This window comes from Myotis davidii, unplaced genomic scaffold (genome assembly GCF_000327345.1).
Source record: "Myotis davidii unplaced genomic scaffold, ASM32734v1 scaffold1073, whole genome shotgun sequence".
NCBI classification, from domain to species: Eukaryota; Metazoa; Chordata; class Mammalia; order Chiroptera; family Vespertilionidae; genus Myotis; species Myotis davidii.
Window position 1 is genome coordinate 463,120 of NW_006285113.1, and position 10,835 is coordinate 473,954.

Sequence of the window (10,835 nt, forward strand, 5' to 3'; positions counted from 1 at the left end):
AATAAATAAAAATAAAAGTCACTAAGAATGTCAAAAATAAATAAATAAATAAATAAACAAACAAATAAAAAAAATTCCTTGTCGAAAGAAAAATAAGCCCAAATGTAATTGTTTGTTAATTCAAGTTAAAAAGTTTTTATTTTGCCGGGACCGGTTTGGCTCAGTGGATAGAGCGTCGGCCTGTGGACTGAAGGGTCCCGGGTTCGATTCCGGTCAAGGGCATGTGCCTTGGTTGCGGGCACGTCCCCAGTGGGGAGTGTGCAGGAGGCAGCTGGTCGATGTTTCTCTCTCATCGATGTTTCTAACTCTCTATCTCTCTCCATTCCTCTCTGTAAAAACTCAATAAAATATATTAAAAAAATAAGTTTTTATTTTAAAAGTCCTCCAAAGACAACTCTAGACAATGGCAGTTAAAGCCATATCTATCTAATCTGCAAGGAAGATTCCAGAAGAGACCTGGCAGGGTGGCTCAGTTGGTTGGAGCGTTATCCCGTACACCAAAAGGTTACCGGTTTGATGCCTGGTCAGAGCGTGTACAGGAGGCAACCAGTTGATATCTCTCTCTCATATCAATGTTTCTTTTTCTCTCTCCCTAAAAAAAAATTAAAAATCAGTAATCAATCAATCAACCAATAAAATAATACCCTTAAAAAAAAGATTCCAGAAGAAAAAGTAGAAAAGGGGGTTAATCCTTCATTGATTTTCTATAATAATATATAGTCTTTCTTCCTAGAGTTCCCCCATGTTCTGGCTGTTCTCTGAACACAGAAATTTGATAGTTCAATGAGATGTCTAACGAATACTTGTAGTAACAACCATAAATGTGGACTGGAGCTAAGATGAGGGAAGGAGACTGAGATTTGGAAAACAACAGTCTTAGACTCTTCCAGCCAAAATGAGACGAACCAGGGGGAATACGCGCATTTGCAGAGCTCTAACTAGAAGAGCTATTTCCGCTCCCTCTACCTACCCTGGGTGTCATGCAAGTTTCCATTCCCACCACCAAGAGTATAGTAGTGGTAGATCTATTCCAGGTATCCCAGGTTATTGAAGTTCTGGAAATATTTTCCTTAAAAATTAGATTATTTATGGTAATATAGCTTAGATTCCCAGAAAATTGCATGCAGTAATGCACTTAGCATGATCTCATTTCCAGCAATGTAATGTCCCAGTTGACAGCCCCTCAGGCCTGCCATTACTGCCAGAGAGCCCTTCTGCTATCCCAGATGGCACAGGGCTGCACCCTATCAAATCTGTGATATGCGCTGCAGACTGCTTCTACATACAAGCTCTTTCTAGTAATTTGTGTGTCCCTTCTTAAAAATAAGACCAACATAATAGTGAATAGTTATCGGTACTTGCTTGGATTCCAGATAAATAAGAGTTTCTCTTTTTTTACAGACAGCTGCCACAGTTCTTATGCATAATGACCCTATGTTTAAAAGAAGAGTAAAGCTGAGTAGGAGGTGAAATAACCTTTCAAATTAAACCAGTGAATTATCACAGGGCCAAGCATTAGTAGTTTCAGTTCCTAGACTTTTAAAGCCATTTTACCCCTTAGCTACTTTTTTTTCTACACAGGAGCTCAAATACTGCTACAAGGAGGAACAAGCAGACACAAACAGTTTACAAAACTCCTCATAAACAGCCCTTCACTTTAACCAGGTTGTTTATTTAACAAAAAAGGAAATTCCCTGCCTAGTCCAAAGAAACACTGTATCTGTGCTGTGAATAGATATTCTAATAATTTTTACTTTGGATTTTAAGAGCAATATGAAAAGGTATAACACACACAAACTATTATACACAGATATCGTTCTTCAGTATGAGTCCAAGGGTATGGAGTATAGTACTAGACTTCCTAATCAGAGTGTCCTGCTCTGTCTTTTCAAATAAATGTCTAAATATTAAAATAAGCACACTTTATATGGCTTGGTATTCAATGACTTTTTTATTTCTAAAAAGAAGACTAAAGAAACCAGTAAACTTGACCATATTTGCAGGTTATATAAAAATAAAAACAAAGATTGAAAGTATACTCTTTGACAATAACTTACTGGAACATCGAATGTGTTCTTATAAACCTTAACCCCCTCCCACAACTCTTGTAAATACAGAAAGAAAACAGACTAATACCAAGGGGAAATACAGGGATAATTACAGCCGCAGGAGTATTTATTCAGTGCCCACTTTAAGCCATGTGCTGGCTTTTTACATATTCTATTTTTACTGCACTCTCTACTTTTCAAACAACCATGCAAGCCAGGTATAATTCTCACCATTATAGAAATGAGGAAAGTGAGCCTTAGACGATTTGGTGATGTGGCTAAGGGCACAGAAAGGGTTCAAACCACGGACTACATGCCTGACTGGGTCCATGACGTAGCTAAACCCACATGAAACACCCTCTGAAAACATAACTGCCATTGGGTAAAAGCCACGACACTGTTTTCTTCACTCCAGGTGGAGAGGCATTTTCATCTAATCCAGTGGTTCTCAACCTTCTGGCCCTTCAAATACAGTTCCTCATGTTGTGACCCAACCATAAAATTATTTTCGTTTCTACTTCATAACTGTAATGTTGTTACTGTTATGAATCGTAATGTAAATATCTGATATGCAGGATGGTCTTAGGCGACCCCTGTGAAAGGGTCGTTTGGCCGCCGAAGGGGTCGCGACCCACAGGTTGAGAACCGCTGATAATCTTTGATTCAAATCAAGGATTTGGAGCACTTTTCAATGTCCTCTCCCATGTGCAGAGTATTTGCTTATTTACTAGATCTTTCTTGGCAGAGTTGTCATATACATAGAGGGGTACTCCTCTGTATTATGCAACCTTTTTACACTCTTTTCTGAGAATGTTTGTTAACATATATATATAAATGACTACCAGCCTGGCTGGTGTGGCTTCGTGGTTGAGCATGGACCTATGAACCAGGAGGTCATGGTTCCCAGTCAGGGCACATGCCTGGTTTGTGGGCTTGGTCCCCAGTAAGGTGTGTGCAGGAGGCGGGCAATCAATGACTCTCTCTCATCATTGATTTTTCTCTCTCTCCCCGCCGCCTCCATTCCTCTCTGAAATCAATAAAAATATATGTATTTTTAAAATGACTACTAGCCTTAGTCGGTTTGGCTCAACGAATAGAGCATCGGCCCGCAGACTGAAGGGTCCCAGGTTCAATTCCACTCAAGAGCACATACCTCAATTGCGGGCTCAATCCCCAGCACCAGTTGGGGCACGGGAGGCAACCAATTGATGTGTCTCTATCACATCAATGTTTCTCTCTGTCTCTCCCCCTCACTTCCACTCTCTCACTCTAAAAAAAAAAAATTAATGGAAATATATCCTCGGGTGAGGATTAACAAGACAAACAAAAAAAGATTACTAATTCTCAATATGAAGCTCTATTATTTTTCACATTTGTTTAGAAACTACCATATTTTAGGTAATTCCTTACTTGAGCATTTATTCCATAAACAACTGCTGTCCAGTCATTATTTGCTGAGAAATGAACAAAGGCATGGAGGTGAGTGTGGGGGGCAGAGATGTACAAAAATATATAAAGTTTGCCCTTGAACAGCCCACTGTCTAATGCAAGGACTGGAAACTGTGGTCCACAGACCAAATCTAGCTTACCACCTGTTTTTGTATGGCCCATGACCCAAGAATAGTCTTTCAAGAGGTTGAAAAAAGTAAAAAAAAAAGAAAAAGGAAAAGAATACTTTGACATGTGAATTTATATGAAATTCAAATGTCAGTGCCCATAAGTAAGGTTTATTGAAACATGACTAAACTCATTCACATACTACAGTGTGTGGCTGCTTTCAAGCTACCTTGGCAAAGCTGAGCAGTTGCGGCAGAGATCATGCGGCCCACAAAGCAAAAAGGTCTACTCTGGTCCTTTATAGGGAAAGTTTTCTAGCCCTTGATCTAAGGAAGGGCCTGAGAAGCCACAACATCATGTTGATAAGAACTAATGTGGAGGAAAGCAGATACTGAGAGGGTCCCAGAACACTTTTCAAGAGGTAACATTTTAGCTGGGCCGAGAGGAGGAATTTACTGAGTCCAGAAAAAAAGGACAAAGGCCACTGCAATAGTAAAGAGATGCAGAAACGGTAGCCAGGAGATGCTGAGAAACTCAAGTAGTTTGCTATGGTGTGGGGTGCGTGACGGAGAGGAGGAAGAGGCACCAGAGGAGGCTGATACATTAGATTGAGATCAGCACACAAAGTCCACATGGAGACGCGTCTCGCGCTACTTCTCCCAGCTCCTCGCCGCCTTCGCCAGCTCCTGCAGTCCTTGCACCTACCCCACCAGCATGTCTCAGGCTGAGCTCGACAAAGCTGCTGAGGGTGTTAAGCACCTCAAGACTCAGCCAGCAGACGGTGAGATGTATTCATCTACCACCGCTACAAACAAGCAACTGCGGGTGACAAATACAGAGCGGCCTGCGGTGCTGGGCCTCAAAGGCAAGGCCAAGTGGGATGCCTGGAATGAGCTGAAAGAGACGTCCAAGGAAGACGCCATGAAAGTGTACATCAACCAAGCAGAAGAACAAAGAAAAAATATGGAATATAGAAAAATATGGGTTTGGCTGCCAGCCACACATGTCATCTTAACTGATAATCATGCCTTGTTTTTCTAATACCACAGATGAAGTGAAATAATGAAATTAACCTTTTTCCTGAATACTGTTCAGGATACGGCTCTAACATTAAGGAGCGGAAACAGTTACTCACCTGGTGGAGTAGTTTTCATCTATAGATCAATTAAAACTGCATTTATTACTTAAAAAAAAAGAGTCCATATGGCACCCTGGCTGGTTGTTCAGTGATTAGAGCATCAGCCTGCAGACCAAAGGGTTACAGGTTCAATCCCCATTCAAGGGCGATTACCTCGGTTGCAGGTTTGATCCCTGGCCTCAGTTGGGGCAGATACCCTCCTTCCACTCTCTCTAAAAATCAATGGAAAAAATATCCTCAGGTGAGGATTGAAAAAAAAAAGTTCATATGGTGAGCGTACCAAAGAGTTATGGCAACTGGGAATCCCACTGGTTTTGAGGAGGAAAATGGCAATCTCACTTGTGATCCAGAAGCCTGAATCACAAGTTTCTTTTTTAAAAAATATATTATTTTTATTGATTTCAGAGAGGAAGGGAAAGGGTGAGAGAGAGATAAAAACATCAATGATGAGAGAGAATCATCAATTGGCTGCCTCCTGCACACCCCACACTGGGGATCCAGACGGAAACCCAGCATGTGCCATGATTGGGAATCAAACCTCAACCTCCTGGTTCATAGGTCGATGCTCAACCACTGAGCTACACTGGCCAAGCTCATTAATGTTTCTATCTCTCTCTCTCCCTTCCTCTCTGAAATCAATAAAAATATATTTAAAAATAAATAATGTCCATCTGAAAGCATTCACATAAGAAATAATAATTTCTTCTGTACAGTAAAATTGGCAGCACTGAGGAGGAGGAGGCACTTCACTTTAAAACCTTGTGTATAGCGTGAATATTTTAGAACAAGCATATAAGACTTATAATTGACCAAGAAGAATGCCAAGCATTATTCCTTAGGAAATTTCTGAAAGCCAAATGGAGTGAATAAAATATTTAGAACACTCACATTTCTGGAGGTCATTAAAACAGAGCTACAGCACAGCATTCCTGATACTCATAAACTACATTATTTCCCCACACACAGTATTAGAATGAGAGGAATAGACTGTAAAAAGGCAGGTACTGTGTCCCCAAAGTAGCATCAACACATTAACTGCATTTCAATCTCATTCAAGATGTCAAAGTTTAGGGGAGGGTGGGGGTAAGGGGAAGAGATCAACCAAAGGACTTGTATGCATGCATATAAGCCAAACCAATGGACATGGACAACAGGGGGATGAGAGCATGAGTGTGTGTGTGTGTGGGGGGGGGGTTGGGGATTAATGGGGGGATGAGGACACATTTGTAATACCTTAACCAATAAAGAAATTTAAAAAAAAGATGTCAAAGTTTAAACCGCAGTTATGTGCCCTCTACTTCATAGAAAAGGGCAGCCAGGAGACTTGGGCTCCAGTTCTGCCTCTTACACCAATCAGCCACAAAAGCTGGAGGAGGGGGAGAACTCTCTCTCTAGCTTTCCCAGTTTTAAAATGTGTTGGTCCAAATAATCTCTAAATTCCTTCAGCATTAACACCCTATTGCTCTATATTTACACAGGTGTATGTGTCTAGAATAGCCGTGGGCAAACTAAGGCCCATTTGAAATGAATAAAACTAAAAAAAAAAAGGCCGTACCCTTTTATGTAATGTTTACTTTGAATTTATATTAGTTCACACAAACACTCCATCCATGCTTTTGTTCCGGCCCTCCGGTCCAGTTTAAGAACCCATTGTGGCCCTCGAGTCAAAAAGTTTGCCCACCCCTGTCTAGAATCTACTTTTTCAATAGTACACACTGCGCCAGGCTTGTCTCCCACTGATGTCCCAAAGGTGCTTCTTCTGAACACTTCTTGAGATATTCCAGCATGCATGAGTATAAATACTTACTCTCTTCTTTCTTCTTTGTTAACCCAATAGCAACCCATCATATGCACTGTTTCTACCTTACTTTAAAAAAATTTTTTTATTCATTTCAGAGAGGAAAGGAGAGGGAGAGAAACATCAATGATGAGAGAGAGTCATTGATCAGCTGCCTCCTGCACACCTCCCACTGGGGATCAAGCCCGCAACCTGGGCCTGTGCCTTTGACCTGAATCGAATCTCCATGGCCACGGATGCTGAAAGCAGGTATCGGGGGTTTATTTACCTTCTATAATTGAAACTTTGTTGCTTTTGAGTGGAGCTCAGAGCTGGCGGCAGGCTGGCTTCCTTCATCTCTGGAGCAAACAAGCCTTCTGCTCGCTCCAGCTTCATGCCTGCTGGCTGCCATCTAGTTGGGTTAATTTGCATATAGTTGCTCTGATTGGTGGGCGTGGCTTAAGGCATAGTGAAAGTACAGTCAATTTGCATGTTTGTCTATTATTAGGTAAGATGTGTGTGTGTGTATATACATACATACATACATACACATACATACATACATACATACATATGTATATATACCAGAGGCCCGTTGCAGTAAGATTCCTGCAAGAATAGGGCTTTGCTCCCACCTCTACTGCCTCGGCTCCCTCCCACCTCCCGCTGCCTCCTGCATCCTCCCACTGTCTGCCGCCCCCCGCACCCCCACCGCACCCTGGCTCCGCTCCCGCCTCCGCCACCTTGGCTCCATTCCTGTCTCTGCCACCTGTACTTTGCTCCCTTCTGCAGCACTTGGCTTCCTTCTACGTTGTCTTCAGTCTTCACTCCGTGGCTGAGTATGCAAATTAACTGCCATCTTTGTTGGGTTAATTTGCATACTCATCTGATTGACTGGTGGACGTAGGGGAGTGACACCAATATGGAAATTGTCCCCTCAGGAGTTCAACTGCGAGACCGGGAGTTCTATCACTCACTATGACGTGCGCTGACCACCAGGGGGTGGTGTGAAACGAAGGAAGGCCCTGGACGGCAGCCGGCACCTAGGGAAGGGAGGCCCTGGCTGGCAGCTGGAAGGCCCCAATTGGCCCTGATCGCCGGCCAAACCTAGGGACCCTACCCGTGCATGAATTTCATACACCAGGCCTCTAGTTATAAATAACCAAATAAAGAACACTTCTGCATCTTTTACAAACTTCATTTAAAGATGTTGTCATTATACCACTCAAATTCCCTAGGTATTAGAATTTGCTCTATAAATGCATGCTAAAATGTAATGTCTAGAAGTCAATTTCTTGACTACTTATGTGTGTTATTTTATCCGTCACTAAAAAACCATTATTCCTATCACATTTCCCTTTTTCTTTTAAGCTAACCCTTCAAGAGCTAAATTTTGGACTACTGCTCTTCCTAAAACATCTCTTCCACTGATCTTTTTAAAATTTTATCTGATCTGGTTCATATATTTTTTTTAATGTTTTTATTGATTTTAGATTTTTTTAGAGAGGAAAGAGACAGAGAGAAACATCAATGAGAGAGAAACATCATTGATCAGCTGCCTCCTGTATGCCCCCTACTGGGGATCAAGCTTGCAACCCAGGCATGTGCCCTGACCAGGAATCAAACCGTGATCTTCTGGCTCAACCACTGAGCCACACTGGCCAAGCCAAAAAAAAAAAATTTTAAGACATATCTGATAAAGGACTTACAAAGAACTCAAAAGTCACAATAAGAAAATGAGTGCCTGGCTAGTAAATGGGTAAAAGATCTGAACAGACACTTCACCAAAGTAAATATACAGAAGATGCTCAGCTTCAATGTCATGAGGGAACTGCAATTTAAAACAAAAATGAGATGCCAGTACACACCTATCAGAATGGCCAAAAATCCAGAACTTTGACAACACCAAATGCTGGGGTAGATGTGAGCAACAGGAACACTCATTGATTGTTGGTGGGAATGCAAAACAATACAACCACTATGGTTTCTTACAAAATTAATATATTCTGACCATATGATCCAGTAATCATGCTCCTTAGTATTTACTAAAAGGAGTTGAAAACATGTCCATACAAAAACCTGCATGTAAACATTTATAGCAGCTCTATTCATAATTGCCAAAATTAGAAGCAATCAAAGTGTCCTTCAGTAGGGGAATGGATAAACTGTGGTACATCCAGACAATGAATATTATTCAGCACGAAAAAGAAATGAACTATCAAGTCATGAAAAGACCTAGAGGGAGGGACCTTAAATATATATTACTAAATGAAAGAAGCCAAACAGAAAAGACCAAATACTGTATGATTCCAACTATATGACATTCTGAAAAAGGCAAAACTATGGACATAGTAAAAAGGTCAGTGGTTACCAGGGGTTAAGAGATGAACAGGCAAAAGCCAAAGGATTTTTAGGAAAGTAAAACTATTCTATATGATACTATAATGGTGGATAATGTTACTATACATTTGTCAAAATCCATAAAATCGCCCTGGCTGGTGTCGCTCAGTTGGTTGGGCATCACCCATGCACCAAAAGGTTATAAGTTCAATTCCCAGTCAAGGCATATGCCAGGATTTCAGGCTCAATCCCTGGTAGGGGGTGTGCAGGAGGCAACCGATGAATGATTCTCTGTCATTATTGATGTTTCTTTCTCCCTCTCCCTCTCTGAAATCAATAAAATATATTTTTAAAAATCTTTTTTAAAAATCCATAAAGTGTACAACAGCAAGAGTGAACCCTAATGTAAACTTTGGACTTTAGGGGGTAATGATGTGTCAGTGTGGGGTCACTGACGCTAACACATGTCCCACTCTGGTAGAGGATGTTGACAGTATGGAGGCAGAGGATATATGAGCACTCTCTGTACTTTCCACCCAATTTTGCTGTGAACCTAAAACAACTCTACAAAATAAAGTCTATTTTTTAAAGTATTAAAATATTTGTATATATTTTTATTGATTTCAGAGAGGAAGGGAGAAGGAGAAAGAGAGATAGAAACATCAATGATGAGAGAGAATCATTGATCGGCTGCCTCCTGCATGCCCTGCACTGGGGACCAAGCCCGCAACACAAACATGTGCCCTAACCGAGAGGGAATCGAACAGTGACCTCCTGATTCATAGGTCGACACTCAACCACTGAGCAACACCAGCCAGGCAAAATATTTTTTATTTTTTAAAGTACCATATATATATATATGCATGCTATGCATGTAAATATAATCTAACTTAATTCTCACAATAACCCTAGAAATTAGATGATGCTAGTGGATGTATTTCTATTTTATAAGTGAAGAAACTGTGATTTAAAGAGGTAACTGGGAGAACCAACATGGCGGCATAGGTTAACGCCGGAGTTTGCTGCCTCGAACAACCACTTCAAAAGGTAAACTAAAAGATGGGATGGACATCACCCAGAACCACAGGAACGCTGGCTGAGTGGAAGTCCTACAACTAGGAGGAAAGAGTAACGCATACGGACACTCAGAGGAGGCGCAGTGCTGAAGTCAAATGCTGAGGTGCGGAGTGCATGCAGAGCGGGCTGGTGGCTGAGGGCGCGGTTGGCGTTTTCAATCGGGAGGGAGTCGCAGACTCTGAGCTCCAGAGCCGGGCGAGTCTTTAGGCACCCAGACTCAAACGGGAGAAGCGGGACTGTCTGGATTCGGTCAGAGCGAGTGCAGCTTTCTCTCCGAGGTTTGCAGCGGCTGCTGGGACTCAGAGAGGCAGAGCCCCTGAGGACAGGACTGAGAGCCGCCATAACTGCTCTCTCTGGCCCACTCTGTTGATCCTGTGCGACCCGCCCTGCACTTGCCGGATAGCCTCAGGCAAAGGCTAGATTAGCACCTCCCTAGAGGACAGAAGTTCTCTCACTGCAGACCCAGCTGATTCTCACAGCCAGTTGGCCTGGAGGTCAAATCCCCGCCAGTATTACCTACAACAATCTGGGCTTAACTACAACAAGTCTGCGCATAAAGACCACTAGGGGCGCTGAAACTGGTTTGGCTCAGAGGATGGAGCGTTGGCCTGCGGACAGAAGGGTCCCAGGTTCGATTCCGGTCAGGGGCATGTACCTGGGTTGCGGGCACATCCCCAGTGGGGGGTGTGCAGGAGGCAGCTGATCGATGTTTCTCTCTCATCGATGTTTCTGACTCTCTATCTCTCTCCCTTCCTCTCTGTGAAAAATCAATAAAAATAATATTTTTTAAAAAAAAAAAACACATCTTGTGGCTAAGTTTCAGTTGTGGTATTTTATGTTTTAACTATGCAAAGGAAGTTCCAGAAATGTGGGTCTTGGAGTGCATCTTCAAGGAGTT

At 42.1% G+C, this 10,835-nt stretch overlaps 1 protein-coding gene and 1 pseudogene across 1 annotated transcript in view; one reads left to right on the forward strand and one right to left on the reverse strand.

Annotated features, from left to right (window-relative positions):
- Positions 1 to 10,835, reverse strand: part of NUDT3 (nudix hydrolase 3) — an 89,215-nt gene that overhangs the window by 55,807 nt on the left and 22,573 nt on the right. The window lies entirely within an intron of this gene.
- On the forward strand, positions 4,249 to 4,579 carry LOC102756253 (annotated as a pseudogene).